This window comes from Electrophorus electricus, unplaced genomic scaffold (assembly GCF_041902795.1).
Source record: "Electrophorus electricus isolate QZ-2024a unplaced genomic scaffold, ASM4190279v1 Scaffold29, whole genome shotgun sequence".
Classification (NCBI taxonomy): Eukaryota; Metazoa; Chordata; class Actinopteri; order Gymnotiformes; family Gymnotidae; genus Electrophorus; species Electrophorus electricus.
The window spans coordinates 1,257,994-1,284,832 of NW_027658572.1; positions in this window are offsets into that span (position 1 = coordinate 1,257,994).

Genomic DNA, 26,839 nt, shown 5'->3' on the forward strand with positions numbered 1-26,839 from the left:
AAAGGTAAAGAACAGAGTTTCAAAGTAAAGATTCTTCTTATAATGTATTCCCTTTTAGTCTAAAACACAATCTGCCCTGAAACAGTGTTTAAGGTGAATACAAAGCTGTTTCATAGTGAGAAAAAGGTAAAGAACAGAGTTTCAAAGTAAAGATTCTTCTTACAATGTATTCCCTTTTAGTCTAAAACACAATCTGCCCTGAAACAGTGTTTAAGGTGAATACAAAGCTGTTTCATAGTGTGAAAAAGGTAAAGAACAGAGTTTCAAAGTAAAGATTCTTCTTATAATGCATTCCCTTTTAGTCTAAAACACAATCTCTTGCACTGAAGCAGTGTTTAAGTTGAATATAAAGCTGTTACATAGTGTGAAAATGGTAAAGAACAGAGTTTCAAAGTAAAGATTCTTCTTATAATGCATTCCCTTTTAGTCTAAAACACAATCTCTTGCCCTGAAACAGTGTTTAAGGTGAATACAAAGCTGTTTCATAGTGTGAAAAAGGTAAAGAACAGAGTTTCAAAGTAAAGATTCTTCTTACAATGCATTCCCTTTTAGTCTAAAACACAATCTCTTGCCCTGAAACAGTGTTTAAGGTGAATACAAAGTTGTTTCATAGTGTGAAAAAGGTAAAGAACAGAGTTTCAAAGTAAAGATTCTTCTTATAATGCAGTCTATTTTAGTCTAAAACACAATCTCTTGCCCTGAAACAGTGTTTAAGGTGAATACAAAGCTGTTTCATAATGAGAAAAAGGTAAAGAACAGAGTTTCAAAGTAAAGATTCTTCTTACAATGCATTCCCTTTTAGTCTAAAACACAATCTCTTGCCCTGAAACAGTGTTTAAGGTGAATACAAAGCTGTTTCATATTGTTTAAAAGGTAAAGAACAGAGTTTCAAAGTAAACATTCTTCTTATAATGCATTCCCTTTTAGTTGTTCAGTTTGGTTAAAAACAATATTTCTTACTCTGAAACTATGTATAAGCCATTTATATTGCGTGGAAACGTTGCCTCCTTGTGGTTAGAGGTGTAAAAACAGAGTTGCAATTACTTTCAAGGGTCACATTAGAACCATGTTAAAACAACTTGTTCTCCCCTGGATAAACTCTTTTCACTTGAAATATGTGTTTTCTTAGGATATTGTAAGTTATTCAGTTTGGTTAAAAACAAGATGTCTTGCTCTGAAATGGTGTATAAGCTGATTACAATGCATAGAAGCCCTGCTTCTTTTTGGTTAGAAGTGTACAAACAGAATTGCAATTACTTTAATTGGTCATATTACAAACAACTTGATCTCCCCTTGTTATAAACTCTTTTCATTTGAAATATGTGTTTTCTTAACATATTGTAAGTTATTCAGTTTGGTTAAAAACAAGATGTCTAGCTCTGAAACAGTGTTTAAGTTGAATAGAAAGCTGTTTCAAAGCTGTTTCATGAAACAAAGCTGTTACATAGTGTGAAAAAGGTAAAGAACAGAGTTTCAAAGTAAAGATTCTTCTTATACTGCATTCCCTTTTAGTCTAAAACACAATCTCTTGCCCTGAAGCAGTGTTTAAGTTGAATATAAAGCTGTTACATAGTGTGAAAATGGTAAAGAACAGAGTTTCAAAGTAAAGATTCTTCTTATAATGCATTCCCTTTTAGTCTAAAACACAATCTCTTGCCCTGAAACAGTGTTTAAGGTGAATACAAAGCTGTTTCATAGTGTGAAAAAGGTAAAGAACAGAGTTTCAAAGTAAAGATTCTTCTTACAATGCATTCCCTTTTAGTCTAAAACACAATCTCTTGCCCTGAAACAGTGTTTAAGGTGAATACAAAGTTGTTTCATAGTGTGAAAAAGGTAAAGAACAGAGTTTCAAAGTAAAGATTCTTCTTATAATGCAGTCTATTTTAGTCTAAAACACAATCTCTTGCCCTGAAACAGTGTTTAAGGTGAATACAAAGCTGTTTCATAATGAGAAAAAGGTAAAGAACAGAGTTTCAAAGTAAAGATTCTTCTTACAATGCATTCCCTTTTAGTCTAAAACACAATCTCTTGCCCTGAAACAGTGTTTAAGGTGAATACAAAGCTGTTTCATATTGTTTAAAAGGTAAAGAACAGAGTTTCAAAGTAAACATTCTTCTTATAATGCATTCCCTTTTAGTTGTTCAGTTTGGTTAAAAACAATATTTCTTACTCTGAAACTATGTATAAGCCAATTATAATGCGTGGAAACGTTGCCTCCTTGTGGTTAGAGGTGTAAAAACAGAGTTGCAATTACTTTCAAGGGTCACATTAGAACCATGTTAAAACAACTTGTTCTCCCCTGGATAAACTCTTTTCACTTGAAATATGTGTTTTCTTAGGATATTGCAAGTTATTCAGTTTGGTTAAAAACAAGATGTCTTGCTCTGAAATGGTGTATAAGCTGATTACAATGCATAGAAGCCCTGCTTCTTTTTGGTTAGAAGTGTATAAACAGAATTGCAATTACTTTAATTGGTCATATTACAAACAACTTGATCTCCCCTTGTTATAAACTCTTTTCATTTGAAATATGTGTTTTCTTAACATATTGTAAGTTATTCAGATTGGTTAAAAACAAGATGTCTAGCTCTGAAACAGTGTTTAAGTTGAATACAAAGCTGTTTCAAAGCTGTTTCATGAAACAAAGCTGTTACATAGTGTGAAAAAGGTAAAGAACAGAGTTTCAAAGTAAAGATTCTTCTTATACTGCATTCCCTTTTAGTCTAAAACACAATCTCTTGCCCTGAAGCAGTGTTTAAGTTGAATATAAAGCTGTTTCATAGTGAGAAAATGGTAAAGAACAGAGTTTCAAAGTAAAGATTCTTCTTATAATGCATTCCCTTTTAGTCTAAAACACAATCTCTTGCCCTGAAGCAGTGTTTAAGTTGAATATAAAGCTGTTTCATAGTGAGAAAAAGGTAAAGAACAGAGTTTCAAAGTAAAGATTCTTCTTATAATGTATTCCCTTTTAGTCTAAAACACAATCTGCCCTGAAACAGTGTTTAAGGTGAATACAAAGCTGTTACATAGTGTGAAAAAGGTAAAGAACAGAGTTTCAAAGTAAAGATTCTTCTTATAATGCATTCCCTTTTAGTCTAAAACACAATCTCTTGCCCTGAAACAGTGTTTAAGGTGAATACAAAGCTGTTTCATAGTGAGAAAAAGGTAAAGAACAGAGTTTCAAAGTAAAGATTCTTCTTATAATGCAGTCTATTTTAGTCTAAAACACAATTTCTTGCCCTGAAACAGTGTTTAAGGTGAATACAAAGCTGTTTCATAGTGTGAAAAAGGTAAAGAACAGAGTTTCAAAGTAAAGATTCTTCTTATAATGCATTAACTTTTAGTCTAAAACACAATCTCTTGCCCTGAAACAGTGTTTAAGGTGAATACAAAGCTGTTTCATAGTGTGAAAAAGGTAAAAAACAGAGTTTCAAAGTAAAGATTCTTCTTATAATGCATTCCCTTTTAGTCTAAAACACAATCTCTTGCCCTGAAGCAGTGTTTAAGTTGAATATAAAGCTGTTTCATAGTGAGAAAAAGGTAAAGAACAGAGTTTCAAAGTAAAGATTCTTCTTATACTGCATTCCCTTTTAGTCTAAAACACAATCTCTTGCCCTGAAGCAGTGTTTAAGTTGAATATAAAGCTGTTTCATAGTGAGAAAAAGGTAAAGAACAGAGTTTCAAAGTAAAGATTCTTCTTATAATGTATTCCCTTTTAGTCTAAAACACAATCTGCCCTGAAACAGTGTTTAAGGTGAATACAAAGCTGTTACATAGTGTGAAAAAGGTAAAGAACAGAGTTTCAAAGTAAAGATTCTTCTTATAATGCATTCCCTTTTAGTCTAAAACACAATCTCTTGCCCTGAAACAGTGTTTAAGGTGAATACAAAGCTGTTTCATAATGAGAAAAAGGTAAAGAACAGAGTTTCAAAGTAAAGATTCTACTTACAATGCATTCCCTTTTAGTCTAAAACACAATCTCTTGCCCTGAAACAGTGTTTAAGGTGAATACAAAGCTGTTTCATAGTGTGAAAAAGGTAAAGAACAGAGTTTCAAAGTAAAGATTCTTCTTATAATGCAGTCTATTTTAGTCTAAAACACAATCTCTTACCCTTAAACAGTGTTTAAGGTGAATACAAAGCTATTTCATAGTGTGAAAAAGGTAAAGAACAGAGTTTCAAAGTAAAGATTCTTCTTATAATGCATTCCCTTTTAGTCTAAAACACAATCTCTTGCCCTGAAACAGTGTTTAAGGTGAATACAAAGTTGTTTCATAGTGTGAAAAAGGTAAAGAACAGAGTTTCAAAGTAAAGATTCTTCTTATAATGCAGTCTATTTTAGTCTAAAACACAATCTCTTGCCCTGAAACAGTGTTTAAGGTGAATACAAAGCTGTTTCATAATGAGAAAAAGGTAAAGAACAGAGTTTCAAAGTAAAGATTCTTCTTACAATGCATTCCCTTTTAGTCTAAAACACAATCTCTTGCCCTGAAACAGTGTTTAAGGTGAATACAAAGCTGTTTCATATTGTTTAAAAGGTAAAGAACAGAGTTTCAAAGTAAAGATTCTTCTTATAATGCATTCCCTTTTAGTCTAAAACACAATCTCTTGCACTGAAGCAGTGTTTAAGTTGAATATAAAGCTGTTACATAGTGTGAAAATGGTAAAGAACAGAGTTTCAAAGTAAAGATTCTTCTTATAATGCATTCCCTTTTAGTCTAAAACACAATCTCTTGCCCTGAAACAGTGTTTAAGGTGAATACAAAGCTGTTTCATAGTGTGAAAAAGGTAAAGAACAGAGTTTCAAAGTAAAGATTCTTCTTACAATGCATTCCCTTTTAGTCTAAAACACAATCTCTTGCCCTGAAACAGTGTTTAAGGTGAATACAAAGTTGTTTCATAGTGTGAAAAAGGTAAAGAACAGAGTTTCAAAGTAAAGATTCTTCTTATAATGCAGTCTATTTTAGTCTAAAACACAATCTCTTGCCCTGAAACAGTGTTTAAGGTGAATACAAAGCTGTTTCATAATGAGAAAAAGGTAAAGAACAGAGTTTCAAAGTAAAGATTCTTCTTACAATGCATTCCCTTTTAGTCTAAAACACAATCTCTTGCACTGAAGCAGTGTTTAAGTTGAATATAAAGCTGTTTCATAGTAAGAAAAAGGTAAAGAACAGAGTTTCAAAGTAAAGATTCTTCTTATAATGCATTCCCTTTTAGTCTAAAACACAATCTCTTGCACTGAAGCAGTGTTTAAGTTGAATATAAAGCTGTTTCATAGTAAGAAAAAGGTAAAGAACAGAGTTTCAAAGTAAAGATTCTTCTTATAATGCATTCCCTTTTAGTCTAAAACACAATCTCTTGCACTGAAGCAGTGTTTAAGTTGAATATAAAGCTGTTTCATAGTAAGAAAAAGGTAAAGAACAGAGTTTCAAAGTAAAGATTCTTCTTATAATGCATTCCCTTTTAGTCTAAAACACAATCTCTTGCACTGAAGCAGTGTTTAAGTTGAATATAAAGCTGTTACATAGTGTGAAAATGGTAAAGAACAGAGTTTCAAAGAAAAGATTCTTCTTATAATGCATTCCCTTTTAGTCTAAAACACAATCTCTTGCCCTGAAACAGTGTTTAAGGTGAATACAAAGCTGTTTCATAGTGTGAAAAAGGTAAAGAACAGAGTTTCAAAGTAAAGATTCATCTTACAATGCATTCCCTTTTAGTCTAAAACACAATCTCTTGCCCTGAAACAGTGTTTAAGGTGAATACAAAGTTGTTTCATAGTGTGAAAAAGGTAAAGAACAGAGTTTCAAAGTAAAGATTCTTCTTATAATGCAGTCTATTTTAGTCTAAAACACAATCTCTTGCCCTGAAACAGTGTTTAAGGTGAATACAAAGCTGTTTCATAATGAGAAAAAGGTAAAGAACAGAGTTTCAAAGTAAAGATTCTTCTTACAATGCATTCCCTTTTAGTCTAAAACACAATCTCTTGCCCTGAAACAGTGTTTAAGGTGAATACAAAGCTGTTTCATATTGTTTAAAAGGTAAAGAACAGAGTTTCAAAGTAAACATTCTTCTTATAATGCATTCCCTTTTAGTTGTTCAGTTTGGTTAAAAACAATATTTCTTACTCTGAAACTATGTATAAGCCAATTATAATGCGTGGAAACGTTGCCTCCTTGTGGTTAGAGGTGTAAAAACAGAGTTGCAATTACTTTCAAGGGTCACATTAGAACCATGTTAAAACAACTTGTTCTCCCCTGGATAAACTCTTTTCACTTGAAATATGTGTTTTCTTAGGATATTGCAAGTTATTCAGTTTGGTTAAAAACAAGATGTCTTGCTCTGAAATGGTGTATAAGCTGATTACAATGCATAGAAGCCCTGCTTCTTTTTGGTTAGAAGTGTATAAACAGAATTGCAATTACTTTAATTGGTCATATTACAAACAACTTGATCTCCCCTTGTTATAAACTCTTTTCATTTGAAATATGTGTTTTCTTAACATATTGTAAGTTATTCAGTTTGGTTAAAAACAAGATGTCTAGCTCTGAAACAGTGTTTAAGTTGAATACAAAGCTGTTTCAAAGCTGTTTCATGAAACAAAGCTGTTACATAGTGTGAAAAAGGTAAAGAACAGAGTTTCAAAGTAAAGATTCTTCTTATACTGCATTCCCTTTTAGTCTAAAACACAATCTCTTGCCCTGAAGCAGTGTTTAAGTTGAATATAAAGCTGTTTCATAGTGAGAAAATGGTAAAGAACAGAGTTTCAAAGTAAAGATTCTTCTTATAATGCATTCCCTTTTAGTCTAAAACACAATCTCTTGCCCTGAAGCAGTGTTTAAGTTGAATATAAAGCTGTTTCATAGTGAGAAAAAGGTAAAGAACAGAGTTTCAAAGTAAAGATTCTTCTTATAATGTATTCCCTTTTAGTCTAAAACACAATCTGCCCTGAAACAGTGTTTAAGGTGAATACAAAGCTGTTACATAGTGTGAAAAAGGTAAAGAACAGAGTTTCAAAGTAAAGATTCTTCTTATAATGCATTCCCTTTTAGTCTAAAACACAATCTCTTGCCCTGAAACAGTGTTTAAGGTGAATACAAAGCTGTTTCATAGTGAGAAAAAGGTAAAGAACAGAGTTTCAAAGTAAAGATTCTTCTTATAATGCAGTCTATTTTAGTCTAAAACACAATTTCTTGCCCTGAAACAGTGTTTAAGGTGAATACAAAGCTGTTTCATAGTGTGAAAAAGGTAAAGAACAGAGTTTCAAAGTAAAGATTCTTCTTATAATGCATTAACTTTTAGTCTAAAACACAATCTCTTGCCCTGAAACAGTGTTTAAGGTGAATACAAAGCTGTTTCATAGTGTGAAAAAGGTAAAAAACAGATTTTCAAAGTAAAGATTCTTCTTATAATGTATTCCCTTTTAGTCTAAAACACAATCTGCCCTGAAACAGTGTTTAAGGTGAATACAAAGCTGTTACATAGTGTGAAAAAGGTAAAGAACAGAGTTTCAAAGTAAAGATTCTTCTTATAATGCATTCCCTTTTAGTCTAAAACACAATCTCTTGCCCTGAAACAGTGTTTAAGGTGAATACAAAGCTGTTTCATAGTGAGAAAAAGGTAAAGAACAGAGTTTCAAAGTAAAGATTCTTCTTATAATGCAGTCTATTTTAGTCTAAAACACAATTTCTTGCCCTGAAACAGTGTTTAAGGTGAATACAAAGCTGTTTCATAGTGTGAAAAAGGTAAAGAACAGAGTTTCAAAGTAAAGATTCTTCTTATAATGCATTAACTTTTAGTCTAAAACACAATCTCTTGCCCTGAAACAGTGTTTAAGGTGAATACAAAGCTGTTTCATAGTGTGAAAAAGGTAAAAAACAGATTTTCAAAGTAAAGATTCTTCTTATAATGCATTCCCTTTTAGTCTAAAACACAATCTCTTGCCCTGAAGCAGTGTTTAAGTTGAATATAAAGCTGTTTCATAGTGAGAAAAAGGTAAAGAACAGAGTTTCAAAGTAAAGATTCTTCTTATACTGCATTCCCTTTTAGTCTAAAACACAATCTCTTGCCCTGAAGCAGTGTTTAAGTTGAATATAAAGCTGTTTCATAGTGAGAAAAAGGTAAAGAACAGAGTTTCAAAGTAAAGATTCTTCTTATAATGTATTCCCTTTTAGTCTAAAACACAATCTGCCCTGAAACAGTGTTTAAGGTGAATACAAAGCTGTTTCATAGTGTGAAAAAGGTAAAGAACAGAGTTTCAAAGTAAAGATTCTTCTTATAATGCAGTCTATTTTAGTCTAAAACACAATCTCTTGCCCTGAAACAGTGTTTAAGTTGAATATAAAGCTGTTTCATAGTGTGAAAAAGGTAAAGAACAGAGTTTCAAAGTAAAGATTCTTCTTATAATGTATTCCCTTTTAGTCTAAAACACAATCTGCCCTGAAACAGTGTTTAAGGTGAATACAAAGCTGTTTCATAGTGTGAAAAAGGTAAAGAACAGAGTTTCAAAGTAAACATTCTTCTTATAATGCATTCCCTTTTAATTGTTCAGTTTGGTTAAAAACAATATTTCTTACTCTGAAACTATGTATAAGCCAATTATAATGCGTGGAAACGTTGCCTCCTTGTGGTTAGAGGTGTAAAAACAGAGTTGCAATTACTTTCAAGGGTCACATTAGAACCATGCTAAAACAACTTGTTCTCCCCTGGATAAACTCTTTTCACTTGAAATATGTGTTTTCTTAGGATATTGTAAGTTATTCAGTTTGGTTAAAAACAAGATGTCTTGCTCTGAAATGGTGTATAAGCTGATTACAATGCATAGAAGCCCTGCTTCTTTTTGGTTAGAAGTGTACAAACAGAATTGCAATTACTTTAATTGGTCATATTACAAACAACTTGATCTCCCCTTGTTATAAACTCTTTTCATTTGAAATATGTGTTTTCTTAACATATTGTAAGTTATTCAGTTTGGTTAAAAACAAGATGTCTAGCTCTGAAACAGTGTTTAAGTTGAATACAAAGCTGTTTCAAAGCTGTTTCATGAAACAAAGCTGTTACATAGTGTGAAAAAGGTAAAGAACAGAGTTTCAAAGTAAAGATTCTTCTTATAATGCATTCCCTTTTAGTCTAAAACACAATCTCTTGCCCTGAAGCAGTGTTTAAGTTGAATATAAAGCTGTTTCATAGTGAGAAAATGGTAAAGAACAGAGTTTCAAAGTAAAGATTCTTCTTATAATGCATTAACTTTTAGTCTAAAACACAATCTCTTGCCCTGAAACAGTGTTTAAGGTGAATACAAAGCTGTTTCATAGTGTGAAAAAGGTAAAAAACAGAGTTTCAAAGTAAAGATTCTTCTTATAATGCATTCCCTTTTAGTCTAAAACACAATCTCTTGCCCTGAAGCAGTGTTTAAGTTGAATATAAAGCTGTTTCATAGTGAGAAAAAGGTAAAGAACAGAGTTTCAAAGTAAAGATTCTTCTTATAATGTATTCCCTTTTAGTCTAAAACACAATCTGCCCTGAAACAGTGTTTAAGGTGAATACAAAGCTGTTTCATAGTGAGAAAAAGGTAAAGAACAGAGTTTCAAAGTAAAGATTCTTCTTACAATGTATTCCCTTTTAGTCTAAAACACAATCTGCCCTGAAACAGTGTTTAAGGTGAATACAAAGCTGTTTCATAGTGTGAAAAAGGTAAAGAACAGAGTTTCAAAGTAAAGATTCTTCTTATAATGCATTCCCTTTTAGTCTAAAACACAATCTCTTGCACTGAAGCAGTGTTTAAGTTGAATATAAAGCTGTTACATAGTGTGAAAATGGTAAAGAACAGAGTTTCAAAGTAAAGATTCTTCTTATAATGCATTCCCTTTTAGTCTAAAACACAATCTCTTGCCCTGAAACAGTGTTTAAGGTGAATACAAAGCTGTTTCATAGTGTGAAAAAGGTAAAGAACAGAGTTTCAAAGTAAAGATTCTTCTTACAATGCATTCCCTTTTAGTCTAAAACACAATCTCTTGCCCTGAAACAGTGTTTAAGGTGAATACAAAGTTGTTTCATAGTGTGAAAAAGGTAAAGAACAGAGTTTCAAAGTAAAGATTCTTCTTATAATGCAGTCTATTTTAGTCTAAAACACAATCTCTTGCCCTGAAACAGTGTTTAAGGTGAATACAAAGCTGTTTCATAATGAGAAAAAGGTAAAGAACAGAGTTTCAAAGTAAAGATTCTTCTTACAATGCATTCCCTTTTAGTCTAAAACACAATCTCTTGCCCTGAAACAGTGTTTAAGGTGAATACAAAGCTGTTTCATAGTGAGAAAAAGGTAAAGAACAGAGTTTCAAAGTAAAGATTCTTCTTACAATGCATTCCCTTTTAGTCTAAAACACAATCTCTTGCCCTGAAACAGTGTTTAAGGTGAATACAAAGCTGTTTCATAGTGTGAAAAAGGTAAAGAACAGAGTTTCAAAGTAAAGATTCTTCTTATAATGCAGTCTATTTTAGTCTAAAACACAATCTCTTGCCCTGAAACAGTGTTTAAGTTGAATATAAAGCTGTTTCATAGTGTGAAAAAGGTAAAGAACAGAGTTTCAAAGTAAAGATTCTTCTTATAATGTATTCCCTTTTAGTCTAAAACACAATCTGCCCTGAAACAGTGTTTAAGGTGAATACAAAGCTGTTTCATAGTGTGAAAAAGGTAAAGAACAGAGTTTCAAAGTAAAGATTCTTCTTATAATGCATTCCCTTTTAGTCTAAAACACAATCTCTTGCACTGAAGCAGTGTTTAAGTTGAATATAAAGCTGTTACATAGTGTGAAAAAGGTAAAGAACAGAGTTTCAAAGTAAAGATTCTTCTTATAATGCATTCCCTTTTAGTCTAAAACACAATCTCTTGCCCTGAAACAGTGTTTAAGGTGAATACAAAGCTGTTTCATAGTGAGAAAAAGGTAAAGAACAGAGTTTCAAAGTAAAGATTCTTCATACAATGCATTCCCTTTTAGTCTAAAACACAATCTCTTGCCCTGAAACAGTGTTTAAGGTGAATACAAAGCTGTTTCATATTGTTTAAAAGGTAAAGAACAGAGTTTCAAAGTAAACATTCTTCTTATAATGCATTCCCTTTTAGTTGTTCAGTTTGGTTAAAAACAATATTTCTTACTCTGAAACTATGTATAAGCCAATTATAATGCGTGGAAACGTTGCCTCCTTGTGGTTAGAGGTGTAAAAACAGAGTTGCAATTACTTTCAAGGGTCACATTAGAACCATGTTAAAACAACTTGTTCTCCCCTGGATAAACTCTTTTCACTTGAAATATGTGTTTTCTTAGGATATTGTAAGTTATTCAGTTTGGTTAAAAACAAGATGTCTTGCTCTGAAATGGTGTATAAGCTGATTACAATGCATAGAAGCCCTGCTTCTTTTTGGTTAGAAGTGTACAAACAGAATTGCAATTACTTTAATTGGTCATATTACAAACAACTTGATCTCCCCTTCTTATAAACTCTTTTCATTTGAAATATGTGTTTTCTTAACATATTGTAAGTTATTCAGTTTGGTTAAAAACAAGATGTCTAGCTCTGAAACAGTGTTTAAGTTGAATACAAAGCTGTTTCAAAGCTGTTTCATGAAACAAAGCTGTTACATAGTGTGAAAAAGGTAAAGAACAGAGTTTCAAAGTAAAGATTCTTCTTATAATGCATTCCCTTTTAGTCTAAAACACAATCTCTTGCCCTGAAGCAGTGTTTAAGTTGAATATAAAGCTGTTTCATAATGAGAAAAAGGTAAAGAACAGAGTTTCAAAGTAAAGATTCTTCTTATAATGCAGTCTATTTTAGTCTAAAACACAATCTCTTGCCCTGAAACAGTGTTTAAGGTGAATACAAAGCTGTTTCATAATGAGAAAAAGGTAAAGAACAGAGTTTCAAAGTCAAGATTCTTCTTACAATGCATTCCCTTTTAGTCTAAAACACAATCTCTTGCCCTGAAACAGTGTTTAAGGTGAATACAAAGCTGTTTCGTAGTGTGAAAAAGGTAAAGAACAGAGTTTCAAAGTAAAGATTCTTCTTATAATGTATTCCCTTTTAGTCTAAAACACAATCTGCCCTGAAACAGTGTTTAAGGTGAATACAAAGCTGTTTCATAGTGTGAAAAAGGTAAAGAACAGAGTTTCAAAGTAAATATTCTTCTTATAATGCATTCCCTTTTAGTCTAAAACACAATCTCTTGCCCTGAAACAGTGTTTAAGGTGAATACAAAGCTGTTTCATAGTGAGAAAAAGGTAAAGAACAGAGTTTCAAAGTAAAGATTCTTCTTACAATGCATTCCCTTTTAGTCTAAAACACAATCTCTTGCCCTGAAACAGTGTTTAAGGTGAATACAAACCTGTTTCATAGTGTGAAAAAGGTAAAGAACAGAGTTTCAAAGTAAACATTCTTCTTATAATGCATTCCCTTTTAGTTGTTCAGTTTGGTTAAAAACAATATTTCTTACTCTGAAACTTTGTATAAGCCAATTATAATGCGTGGAAACGTTGCCTCCTTGTGGTTAGAGGTGTAAAAACAGAGTTGCAATTACTTTCAAGGGTCACATTAGAACCATGTTAAAACAACTTGTTCTCCCATGGATAAACTCTTTTCACTTGAAATATGTGTTTTCTTAGGATATTGTAAGTTATTCAGTTTGGTTAAAAACAAGATGTCTTGCTCTGAAATGGTGTATAAGCTGATTACAATGCATAGAAGCCCTGCTTCTTTTTGGTTAGAAGTGTACAAACAGAATTGCAATTACTTTAATTGGTCATATTACAAACAACTTGATCTCCCCTTGTTATAAACTCTTTTCATTTGAAATATGTGTTTTCTTAACATATTGTAAGTTATTCAGTTTGGTTAAAAACAAGATGTCTAGCTCTGAAACAGTGTTTAAGTTGAATACAAAGCTGTTTCAAAGCTGTTTCATGAAACAAAGCTGTTACATAGTGTGAAAAAGGTAAAGAACAGAGTTTCAAAGTAAAGATTCTTCTTATACTGCATTCCCTTTTAGTCTAAAACACAATCTCTTGCCCTGAAGCAGTGTTTAAGTTGAATATAAAGCTGTTTCATAGTGAGAAAAAGGTAAAGAACAGAGTTTCAAAGTAAAGATTCTTCTTATAATGTATTCCCTTTTAGTCTAAAACACAATCTGCCCTGAAACAGTGTTTAAGGTGAATACAAAGCTGTTTCATAGTGAGAAAAAGGTAAAGAACAGAGTTTCAAAGTAAAGATTCTTCTTATAATGCATTCCCTTTTAGTCTAAAACACAATCTCTTGCCCTGAAGCAGTGTTTAAGTTGAATATAAAGCTGTTTCATAATGAGAAAAAGGTAAAGAACAGAGTTTCAAAGTAAAGATTCTTCTTATAATGCAGTCTATTTTAGTCTAAAACACAATCTCTTGCCCTGAAACAGTGTTTAAGGTGAATACAAAGCTGTTTCATAATGAGAAAAAGGTAAAGAACAGAGTTTCAAAGTAAAGATTCTTCTTACAATGCATTCCCTTTTAGTCTAAAACACAATCTCTTGCCCTGAAACAGTGTTTAAGGTGAATACAAAGTTGTTTCATAGTGTGAAAAAGGTAAAGAACAGAGTTTCAAAGTAAAGATTCTTCTTATAATGCATTCCCTTTTAGTCTAAAACACAATCTCTTGCCCTGAAACAGTGTTTAAGGTGAATACAAAGCTGTTCATTGTGTTAAAAAGGTAAAGAACAGAGTTTCAAAGTAAAGATTCTTCTTATAAAGCATTGTTTTAGTCTAAAACACAATCTCTTGCCCTGAAACAGTGTTTAAGGTGAATACAAAGCTGTTTCATAGTGTGAAAAAGGTAAAGAACAGAGTTTCAAAGTAAAGATTCTTCTTATAAAGCATTGTTTTAGTCTAAAACACAATCTCTTGCCCTGAAACAGTGTTTAAGTTGAATATAAAGCTGTTTCATAGTGTGAAAAAGGTAAAGAACAGAGTTTCAAAGTAAAGATTCTTCTTATAATGTATTCCCTTTTAGTCTAAAACACAATCTGCCCTGAAACAGTGTTTAAGGTGAATACAAAGCTGTTTCATAGTGTGAAAAAGGTAAAGAACAGAGTTTCAAAGTAAAGATTCTTCTTATAATGCATTCCCTTTTAGTCTAAAACACAATCTCTTGCACTGAAGCAGTGTTTAAGTTGAATATAAAGCTGTTACATAGTGTGAAAATGGTAAAGAACAGAGTTTCAAAGTAAAGATTCTTCTTATAATGCATTCCCTTTTAGTCTAAAACACAATCTCTTGCCTTGAAACAGTGTTTAAGATGAATACAAAGCTGTTTCATAGTGAGAAAAAGGTAAAGAACAGAGTTTCAAAGTAAAGATTCTTCTTACAATGCATTCCCTTTTAGTCTAAAACACAATCTCTTGCCCTGAAACAGTGTTTAAGGTGAATACAAAGCTGTTTCATATTGTTTAAAAGGTAAAGAACAGAGTTTCAAAGTAAACATTCTTCTTATAATGCATTCCCTTTTAGTTGTTCAGTTTGGTTAAAAACAATATTTCTTACTCTGAAACTATGTATAAGCCAATTATAATGCGTGGAAACGTTGCCTCCTTGTGGTTAGAGGTGTAAAAACAGAGTTGCAATTACTTTCAAGGGTCACATTAGAACCATGTTAAAACAACTTGTTCTCCCCTGGATAAACTCTTTTCACTTGAAATATGTGTTTTCTTAGGATATTGTAAGTTATTCAGTTTGGTTAAAAACAAGATGTCTTGCTCTGAAATGGTGTATAAGCTGATTACAATGCATAGAAGCCCTGCTTCTTTTTGGTTAGAAGTGTACAAACAGAATTGCAATTACTTTAATTGGTCATATTACAAACAACTTCATCTCCCCTTGTTATAAACTCTTTTCATTTGAAATATGTGTTTTCTTAACATATTGTAAGTTATTCAGTTTGGTTAAAAACAAGATGTCTAGCTCTGAAACAGTGTTTAAGTTGAATACAAAGCTGTTTCAAAGCTGTTTCATGAAACAAAGCTGTTACATAGTGTGAAAAAGGTAAAGAACAGAGTTTCAAAGTAAAGATTCTTCTTATACTGCATTCCCTTTTAGTCTAAAACACAATCTCTTGCCCTGAAGCAGTGTTTAAGTTGAATATAAAGCTGTTTCATAGTGAGAAAATGGTAAAGAACAGAGTTTCAAAGTAAAGATTCTTCTTATAATGCATTCCCTTTTAGTCTAAAACACAATCTCTTGCCCTGAAGCAGTGTTTAAGTTGAATATAAAGCTGTTTCATAGTGAGAAAAAGGTAAAGAACAGAGTTTCAAAGTAAAGATTCTTCTTATAATGTATTCCCTTTTAGTCTAAAACACAATCTGCCCTGAAACAGTGTTTAAGGTGAATACAAAGCTGTTACATAGTGTGAAAAAGGTAAAGAACAGAGTTTCAAAGTAAAGATTCTTCTTATAATGCATTCCCTTTTAGTCTAAAACACAATCTCTTGCCCTGAAACAGTGTTTAAGGTGAATACAAAGCTGTTTCATAGTGAGAAAAAGGTAAAGAACAGAGTTTCAAAGTAAAGATTCTTCTTACAATGCATTCCCTTTTAGTCTAAAACACAATCTCTTGCCCTGAAACAGTGTTTAAGGTGAATACAAAGCTGTTTCATAGTGTGAAAAAGGTAAAGAACAGAGTTTCAAAGTAAAGATTCTTCTTATAATGCAGTCTATTTTAGTCTAAAACACAATCTCTTGCCCTGAAACAGTGTTTAAGTTGAATATAAAGCTGTTTCATAGTGTGAAAAAGGTAAAGAACAGAGTTTCAAAGTAAAGATTCTTCTTATAATGTATTCCCTTTTAGTCTAAAACACAATCTGCCCTGAAACAGTGTTTAAGGTGAATACAAAGCTGTTTCATAGTGTGAAAAAGGTAAAGAACAGAGTTTCAAAGTAAACATTCTTCTTATAATGCATTCCCTTTTAATTGTTCAGTTTGGTTAAAAACAATATTTCTTACTCTGAAACTATGTATAAGCCAATTATAATGCGTGGAAACGTTGCCTCCTTGTGGTTAGAGGTGTAAAAACAGAGTTGCAATTACTTTCAAGGGTCACATTAGAACCATGCTAAAACAACTTGTTCTCCCCTGGATAAACTCTTTTCACTTGAAATATGTGTTTTCTTAGGATATTGTAAGTTATTCAGTTTGGTTAAAAACAAGATGTCTTGCTCTGAAATGGTGTATAAGCTGATTACAATGCATAGAAGCCCTGCTTCTTTTTGGTTAGAAGTGTACAAACAGAATTGCAATTACTTTAATTGGTCATATTACAAACAACTTGATCTCCCCTTGTTATAAACTCTTTTCATTTGAAATATGTGTTTTCTTAACATATTGTAAGTTATTCAGTTTGGTTAAAAACAAGATGTCTAGCTCTGAAACAGTGTTTAAGTTGAATACAAAGCTGTTTCAAAGCTGTTTCATGAAACAAAGCTGTTACATAGTGTGAAAAAGGTAAAGAACAGAGTTTCAAAGTAAAGATTCTTCTTATAATGCATTCCCTTTTAGTCTAAAACACAATCTCTTGCCCTGAAGCAGTGTTTAAGTTGAATATAAAGCTGTTTCATAGTGAGAAAATGGTAAAGAACAGAGTTTCAAAGTAAAGATTCTTCTTATAATGCATTAACTTTTAGTCTAAAACACAATCTCTTGCCCTGAAACAGTGTTTAAGGTGAATACAAAGCTGTTTCATAGTGTGAAAAAGGTAAAAAACAGAGTTTCAAAGTAAAGATTCTTCTTATAATGCATTCCCTTTTAGTCTAAAACACAATCTCTTGCCCTGAAGCAGTGTTTAAGTTGAATATAAAGCTGTTTCATAGTGAGAAAAAGGTAAAGAACAGAGTTTCAAAGTAAAGATTCTTCTTATAATGTATTCCCTTTTAGTCTAAAACACAATCTGCCCTGAAACAGTGTTTAAGGTGAATACAAAGCTGTTTCATAGTGAGAAAAAGGTAAAGAACAGAGTTTCAAAGTAAAGATTCTTCTTACAATGTATTCCCTTTTAGTCTAAAACACAATCTGCCCTGAAACAGTGTTTAAGGTGAATACAAAGCTGTTTCATAGTGTGAAAAAGGTAAAGAACAGAGTTTCAAAGTAAAGATTCTTCTTATAATGCATTCCCTTTTAGTCTAAAACACAATCTCTTGCACTGAAGCAGTGTTTAAGTTGAATATAAAGCTGTTACATAGTGTGAAAATGGTAAAGAACAGAGTTTCAAAGTAAAGATTCTTCTTACAATGCATTCCCTTTTAGTCTAAAACACAATCTCTTGCCCTGAAACAGTGTTTAAGGTGAATACAAAGTTGTTTCATAGTGTGAAAAAGGTAAAGAACAGAGTTTCAAAGTAAAGATTCTTCTTATAATGCAGTCTATTTTAGTCTAAAACACAATCTCTTGCCCTGAAACAGTGTTTAAGGTGAATACAAAGCTGTTTCATAATGAGAAAAAGGTAAAGAACAGAGTTTCAAAGTAAAGATTCTTCTTACAATGCATTCCCTTTTAGTCTAAAACACAATCTCTTGCCCTGAAACAGTGTTTAAGGTGAATACAAAGCTGTTTCATATTGTTTAAAAGGTAAAGAACAGAGTTTCAAAGTAAAGATTCTTCTTATAATGCATTCCCTTTTAGTCTAAAACACAATCTCTTGCACTGAAGCAGTGTTTAAGTTGAATATAAAGCTGTTACATAGTGTGAAAATGGTAAAGAACAGAGTTTCAAAGTAAAGATTCTTCTTATAATGCATTCCCTTTTAGTCTAAAACACAATCTCTTGCCCTGAAACAGTGTTTAAGGTGAATACAAAGCTGTTTCATAGTGTGAAAAAGGTAAAGAACAGAGTTTCAAAGTAAAGATTCTTCTTACAATGCATTCCCTTTTAGTCTAAAACACAATCTCTTGCCCTGAAACAGTGTTTAAGGTGAATACAAAGTTGTTTCATAGTGTGAAAAAGGTAAAGAACAGAGTTTCAAAGTAAAGATTCTTCTTATAATGCAGTCTATTTTAGTCTAAAACACAATCTCTTGCCCTGAAACAGTGTTTAAGGTGAATACAAAGCTGTTTCATAATGAGAAAAAGGTAAAGAACAGAGTTTCAAAGTAAAGATTCTTCTTACAATGCATTCCCTTTTAGTCTAAAACACAATCTCTTGCCCTGAAACAGTGTTTAAGGTGAATACAAAGCTGTTTCATATTGTTTAAAAGGTAAAGAATAGAGTTTCAAAGTAAACATTCTTCTTATAATGCATTCCCTTTTAGTTGTTCAGTTTGGTTAAAAACAATATTTCTTACTCTGAAACTATGTATAAGCCAATTATAATGCGTGGAAACGTTGCCTCCTTGTGGTTAGAGGTGTAAAAACAGAGTTGCAATTACTTTCAAGGGTCACATTAGAACCATGTTAAAACAACTTGTTCTCCCCTGGATAAACTCTTTTCACTTGAAATATGTGTTTTCTTAGGATATTGTAAGTTATTCAGTTTGGTTAAAAACAAGATGTCTTGCTCTGAAATGGTGTATAAGCTGATTACAATGCATAGAAGCCCTGCTTCTTTTTGGTTAGAAGTGTATAAACAGAATTGCAATTACTTTAATTGGTCATATTACAAACAACTTCATCTCCCCTTGTTATAAACTCTTTTCATTTGAAATATGTGTTTTCTTAACATATTGTAAGTTATTCAGTTTGGTTAAAAACAAGATGTCTAGCTCTGAAACAGTGTTTAAGTTGAATACAAAGCTGTTTCAAACCTGTTTCATGAAACAAAGCTGTTACATAGTGTGAAAAAGGTAAAGAACAGAGTTTCAAAGTAAAGATTCTTCTTATACTGCATTCCCTTTTAGTCTAAAACACAATCTCTTGCCCTGAAGCAGTGTTTAAGTTGAATATAAAGCTGTTTCATAGTGAGAAAAAGGTAAAGAACAGAGTTTCAAAGTAAAGATTCTTCTTATAATGTATTCCCTTTTAGTCTAAAACACAATCTGCCCTGAAACAGTGTTTAAGGTGAATACAAAGCTGTTACATAGTGTGAAAAAGGTAAAGAACAGAGTTTCAAAGTAAAGATTCTTCTTATAATGCATTCCCTTTTAGTATAAAACACAATCTCTTGCCCTGAAACAGTGTTTAAGGTGAATACAAAGCTGTTTCATAGTGAGAAAAAGGTAAAGAACAGAGTTTCAAAGTAAAGATTCTTCTTATAATGCAGTCTATTTTAGTCTAAAACACAATCTCTTGCCCTGAAACAGTGTTTAAGGTGAATACAAAGCTGTTTCATAGTGTGAAAAAGGTAAAGAACAGAGTTTCAAAGTAAAGATTCTTCTTATAATGCATTAACTTTTAGTCTAAAACACAATCTCTTGCCCTGAAACAGTGTTTAAGGTGAATACAAAGCTGTTTCATAGTGAGAAAAAGGTAAAGAACAGAGTTTCAAAGTAAAGATTCTTCTTACAATGCATTCCCTTTTAGTCTAAAACACAATCTCTTGCCCTGAAACAGTGTTTAAGGTGAATACAAAGCTGTTTCATAGTGTGAAAAAGGTAAAGAACAGAGTTTCAAAGTAAAGATTCTTCTTATAATGCAGTCTATTTTAGTCTAAAACACAATCTCTTGCCCTGAAACAGTGTTTAAGTTGAATATAAAGCTGTTTCATAGTGTGAAAAAGGTAAAGAACAGAGTTTCAAAGTAAAGATTCTTCTTATAATGTATTCCCTTTTAGTCTAAAACACAATCTGCCCTGAAACAGTGTTTAAGGTGAATACAAAGCTGTTTCATAGTGTGAAAAAGGTAAAGAACAGAGTTTCAAAGTAAAGATTCTTCTTATAATGCATTCCCTTTTAGTCTAAAACACAATCTCTTGCACTGAAGCAGTGTTTAAGTTGAATATAAAGCTGTTACATAGTGTGAAAATGGTAAAGAACAGAGTTTCAAAGTAAAGATTCTTCTTATAATGCATTCCCTTTTAGTCTAAAACACAATCTCTTGCCCTGAAACAGTGTTTAAGGTGAATACAAAGCTGTTTCATAATGAGAAAAAGGTAAAGAACAGAGTTTCAAAGTAAAGATTCTTCTTACAATGCATTCCCTTTTAGTCTAAAACACAATCTCTTGCCCGGAAACAGTGTTTAAGGTGAATACAAAGCTGTTTCATATTGTTTAAAAGGTAAAGAACAGAGTTTCAAAGTAAAGATTCTTCTTATAATGCATTCCCTTTTAGTCTAAAACACAATCTCTTGCACTGAAGCAGTGTTTAAGTTGAATATAAAGCTGTTACATAGTGTGAAAATGGTAAAGAACAGAGTTTCAAAGTAAAGATTCTTCTTATAATGCATTCCCTTTTAGTCTAAAACACAATCTCTTGCCCTGAAACAGTGTTTAAGGTGAATACAAAGCTGTTTCATAGTGTGAAAAAGGTAAAGAACAGAGTTTCAAAGTAAAGATTCTTCTTACAATGCATTCCCTTTTAGTCTAAAACACAATCTCTTGCCCTGAAACAGTGTTTAAGGTGAATACAAAGTTGTTTCATAGTGTGAAAAAGGTAAAGAACAGAGTTTCAAAGTAAAGATTCTTCTTATAATGCAGTCTATTTTAGTCTAAAACACAATCTCTTGCCCTGAAACAGTGTTTAAGGTGAATACAAAGCTGTTTCATAATGAGAAAAAGGTAAAGAACAGAGTTTCAAAGTAAAGATTCTTCTTACAATGCATTCCCTTTTAGTCTAAAACACAATCTCTTGCCCTGAAACAGTGTTTAAGGTGAATACAAAGCTGTTTCATATTGTTTAAAAGGTAAAGAACAGAGTTTCAAAGTAAACATTCTTCTTATAATGCATTCCCTTTTAGTTGTTCAGTTTGGTTAAAAACAATATTTCTTACTCTGAAACTATGTATAAGCCAATTATAATGCGTGGAAACGTTGCCTCCTTGTGGTTAGAGGTGTAAAAACAGAGTTGCAATTACTTTCAAGGGTCACATTAGAACCATGTTAAAACAACTTGTTCTCCCATGGATAAACTCTTTTCACTTGAAATATGTGTTTTCTTAGGATATTGTAAGTTATTCAGTTTGGTTAAAAACAAGATGTCTTGCTCTGAAATGGTCTATAAGCTGATTACAATGCATAGAAGCCCTGCTTCTTTTTGGTTAGAAGTGTACAAACAGAATTGCAATTACTTTAATTGGTCATATTACAAACAACTTGATCTCCCCTTGTTATAAACTCTTTTCATTTGAAATATGTGTTTTCTTAACATATTGTAAGTTATTCAGTTTGGTTAAAAACAAGATGTCTAGCTCTGAAACAGTGTTTAAGTTGAATACAAAGCTGTTTCAAACCTGTTTCATGAAACAAAGCTGTTACATAGTGTGAAAAAGGTAAAGAACAGAGTTTCAAAGTAAAGATTCTTCTTATACTGCATTCCCTTTTAGTCTAAAACACAATCTCTTGCCCTGAAGCAGTGTTTAAGTTGAATATAAAGCTGTTTCATAGTGAGAAAAAGGTAAAGAACAGAGTTTCAAAGTAAAGATTCTTCTTATAATGTATTCCCTTTTAGTCTAAAACACAATCTGCCCTGAAACAGTGTTTAAGGTGAATACAAAGCTGTTTCATAGTGAGAAAAAGGTAAAGAACAGAGTTTCAAAGTAAAGATTCTTCTTACAATGTATTCCCTTTTAGTCTAAAACACAATCTGCCCTGAAACAGTGTTTAAGGTGAATACAAAGCTGTTTCATAGTGTGAAAAAGGTAAAGAACAGAGTTTCAAAGTAAAGATTCTTCTTATAATGCATTCCCTTTTAGTCTAAAACACAATCTCTTGCACTGAAGCAGTGTTTAAGTTGAATATAAAGCTGTTACATAGTGTGAAAATGGTAAAGAACAGAGTTTCAAAGTAAAGATTCTTCTTATAATGCATTCCCTTTTAGTCTAAAACACAATCTCTTGCCCTGAAACAGTGTTTAAGGTGAATACAAAGCTGTTTCATAGTGTGAAAAAGGTAAAGAACAGAGTTTCAAAGTAAAGATTCTTCTTACAATGCATTCCCTTTTAGTCTAAAACACAATCTCTTGCCCTGAAACAGTGTTTAAGGTGAATACAAAGTTGTTTCATAGTGTGAAAAAGGTAAAGAACAGAGTTTCAAAGTAAAGATTCTTCTTATAATGCAGTCTATTTTAGTCTAAAACACAATCTCTTGCCCTGAAACAGTGTTTAAGGTGAATACAAAGCTGTTTCATAATGAGAAAAAGGTAAAGAACAGAGTTTCAAAGTAAAGATTCTTCTTACAATGCATTCCCTTTTAGTCTAAAACACAATCTCTTGCCCTGAAACAGTGTTTAAGGTGAATACAAAGCTGTTTCATATTGTTTAAAAGGTAAAGAACAGAGTTTCAAAGTAAACATTCTTCTTATAATGCATTCCCTTTTAGTTGTTCAGTTTGGTTAAAAACAATATTTCTTACTCTGAAACTATGTATAAGCCATTTATATTGCGTGGAAACGTTGCCTCCTTGTGGTTAGAGGTGTAAAAACAGAGTTGCAATTACTTTCAAGGGTCACATTAGAACCATGTTAAAACAACTTGTTCTCCCCTGGATAAACTCTTTTCACTTGAAATATGTGTTTTCTTAGGATATTGTAAGTTATTCAGTTTGGTTAAAAACAAGATGTCTTGCTCTGAAATGGTGTATAAGCTGATTACAATGCATAGAAGCCCTGCTTCTTTTTGGTTAGAAGTGTACAAACAGAATTGCAATTACTTTAATTGGTCATATTACAAACAACTTGATCTCCCCTTGTTATAAACTCTTTTCATTTGAAATATGTGTTTTCTTAACATATTGTAAGTTATTCAGTTTGGTTAAAAACAAGATGTCTAGCTCTGAAACAGTGTTTAAGTTGAATAAAAAGCTGTTTCAAAGCTGTTTCATGAAACAAAGCTGTTACATAGTGTGAAAAAGGTAAAGAACAGAGTTTCAAAGTAAAGATTCTTCTTATACTGCATTCCCTTTTAGTCTAAAACACAATCTCTTGCCCTGAAGCAGTGTTTAAGTTGAATATAAAGCTGTTTCATAGTGAGAAAATGGTAAAGAACAGAGTTTCAAAGTAAAGATTCTTCTTATAATGCATTCCCTTTTAGTCTAAAACACAATCTCTTGCCCTGAAGCAGTGTTTAAGTTGAATATAAAGCTGTTTCATATTGTTTAAAAGGTAAAGAACAGAGTTTCAAAGTAAACATTCTTCTTATAATGCATTCCCTTTTAGTTGTTCAGTTTGGTTAAAAACAATATTTCTTACTCTGAAACTATGTATAAGCCAATTATAATGCGTGGAAACGTTGCCTCCTTGTGGTTAGAGGTGTAAAAACAGAGTTGCAATTACTTTCAAGGGTCACATTAGAACCATGTTAAAACAACTTGTTCTCCCATGGATAAACTCTTTTCACTTGAAATATGTGTTTTCTTAGGATATTGTAAGTTATTCAGTTTGGTTAAAAACAAGATGTCTTGCTCTGAAATGGTCTATAAGCTGATTACAATGCATAGAAGCCCTGCTTCTTTTTGGTTAGAAGTGTACAAACAGAATTGCAATTACTTTAATTGGTCATATTACAAACAACTTGATCTCCCCTTGTTATAAACTCTTTTCATTTGAAATATGTGTTTTCTTAACATATTGTAAGTTATTCAGTTTGGTTAAAAACAAGATGTCTAGCTCTGAAACAGTGTTTAAGTTGAATACAAAGCTGTTTCAAACCTGTTTCATGAAACAAAGCTGTTACATAGTGTGAAAAAGGTAAAGAACAGAGTTTCAAAGTAAAGATTCTTCTTATACTGCATTCCCTTTTAGTCTAAAACACAATCTCTTGCCCTGAAGCAGTGTTTAAGTTGAATATAAAGCTGTTTCATAGTGAGAAAAAGGTAAAGAACAGAGTTTCAAAGTAAAGATTCTTCTTATAATGTATTCCCTTTTAGTCTAAAACACAATCTGCCCTGAAACAGTGTTTAAGGTGAATACAAAGCTGTTTCATAGTGAGAAAAAGGTAAAGAACAGAGTTTCAAAGTAAAGATTCTTCTTACAATGTATTCCCTTTTAGTCTAAAACACAATCTGCCCTGAAACAGTGTTTAAGGTGAATACAAAGCTGTTTCATAGTGTGAAAAAGGTAAAGAACAGAGTTTCAAAGTAAAGATTCTTCTTATAATGCATTCCCTTTTAGTCTAAAACACAATCTCTTGCACTGAAGCAGTGTTTAAGTTGAATATAAAGCTGTTACATAGTGTGAAAATGGTAAAGAACAGAGTTTCAAAGTAAAGATTCTTCTTATAATGCATTCCCTTTTAGTCTAAAACACAATCTCTTGCCCTGAAACAGTGTTTAAGGTGAATACAAAGCTGTTTCATAGTGTGAAAAAGGTAAAGAACAGAGTTTCAAAGTAAAGATTCTTCTTACAATGCATTCCCTTTTAGTCTAAAACACAATCTCTTGCCCTGAAACAGTGTTTAAGGTGAATACAAAGTTGTTTCATAGTGTGAAAAAGGTAAAGAACAGAGTTTCAAAGTAAAGATTCTTCTTATAATGCAGTCTATTTTAGTCTAAAACACAATCTCTTGCCCTGAAACAGTGTTTAAGGTGAATACAAAGCTGTTTCATAATGAGAAAAAGGTAAAGAACAGAGTTTCAAAGTAAAGATTCTTCTTACAATGCATTCCCTTTTAGTCTAAAACACAATCTCTTGCCCTGAAACAGTGTTTAAGGTGAATACAAAGCTGTTTCATATTGTTTAAAAGGTAAAGAACAGAGTTTCAAAGTAAACATTCTTCTTATAATGCATTCCCTTTTAGTTGTTCAGTTTGGTTAAAAACAATATTTCTTACTCTGAAACTATGTATAAGCCATTTATATTGCGTGGAAACGTTGCCTCCTTGTGGTTAGAGGTGTAAAAACAGAGTTGCAATTACTTTCAAGGGTCACATTAGAACCATGTTAAAACAACTTGTTCTCCCCTGGATAAACTCTTTTCACTTGAAATATGTGTTTTCTTAGGATATTGTAAGTTATTCAGTTTGGTTAAAAACAAGATGTCTTGCTCTGAAATGGTGTATAAGCTGATTACAATGCATAGAAGCCCTGCTTCTTTTTGGTTAGAAGTGTACAAACAGAATTGCAATTACTTTAATTGGTCATATTACAAACAACTTGATCTCCCCTTGTTATAAACTCTTTTCATTTGAAATATGTGTTTTCTTAACATATTGTAAGTTATTCAGTTTGGTTAAAAACAAGATGTCTAGCTCTGAAACAGTGTTTAAGTTGAATAGAAAGCTGTTTCAAAGCTGTTTCATGAAACAAAGCTGTTACATAGTGTGAAAAAGGTAAAGAACAGAGTTTCAAAGTAAAGATTCTTCTTATACTGCATTCCCTTTTAGTCTAAAACACAATCTCTTGCCCTGAAGCAGTGTTTAAGTTGAATATAAAGCTGTTACATAGTGTGAAAATGGTAAAGAACAGAGTTTCAAAGTAAAGATTCTTCTTATAATGCATTCCCTTTTAGTCTAAAACACAATCTCTTGCCCTGAAACAGTGTTTAAGGTGAATACAAAGCTGTTTCATAGTGTGAAAAAGGTAAAGAACAGAGTTTCAAAGTAAAGATTCTTCTTACAATGCATTCCCTTTTAGTCTAAAACACAATCTCTTGCCCTGAAACAGTGTTTAAGGTGAATACAAAGTTGTTTCATAGTGTGAAAAAGGTAAAGAACAGAGTTTCAAAGTAAAGATTCTTCTTATAATGCAGTCTATTTTAGTCTAAAACACAATCTCTTGCCCTGAAACAGTGTTTAAGGTGAATACAAAGCTGTTTCATAATGAGAAAAAGGTAAAGAACAGAGTTTCAAAGTAAAGATTCTTCTTACAATGCATTCCCTTTTAGTCTAAAACACAATCTCTTGCCCTGAAACAGTGTTTAAGGTGAATACAAAGCTGTTTCATATTGTTTAAAAGGTAAAGAACAGAGTTTCAAAGTAAACATTCTTCTTATAATGCATTCCCTTTTAGTTGTTCAGTTTGGTTAAAAACAATATTTCTTACTCTGAAACTATGTATAAGCCAATTATAATGCGTGGAAACGTTGCCTCCTTGTGGTTAGAGGTGTAAAAACAGAGTTGCAATTACTTTCAAGGGTCACATTAGAACCATGTTAAAACAACTTGTTCTCCCCTGGATAAACTCTTTTCACTTGAAATATGTGTTTTCTTAGGATATTGCAAGTTATTCAGTTTGGTTAAAAACAAGATGTCTTGCTCTGAAATGGTGTATAAGCTGATTACAATGCATAGAAGCCCTGCTTCTTTTTGGTTAGAAGTGTATAAACAGAATTGCAATTACTTTAATTGGTCATATTACAAACAACTTGATCTCCCCTTGTTATAAACTCTTTTCATTTGAAATATGTGTTTTCTTAACATATTGTAAGTTATTCAGTTTGGTTAAAAACAAGATGTCTAGCTCTGAAACAGTGTTTAAGTTGAATACAAAGCTGTTTCAAAGCTGTTTCATGAAACAAAGCTGTTACATAGTGTGAAAAAGGTAAAGAACAGAGTTTCAAAGTAAAGATTCTTCTTATACTGCATTCCCTTTTAGTCTAAAACACAATCTCTTGCCCTGAAGCAGTGTTTAAGTTGAATATAAAGCTGTTTCATAGTGAGAAAATGGTAAAGAACAGAGTTTCAAAGTAAAGATTCTTCTTATAATGCATTCCCTTTTAGTCTAAAACACAATCTCTTGCCCTGAAGCAGTGTTTAAGTTGAA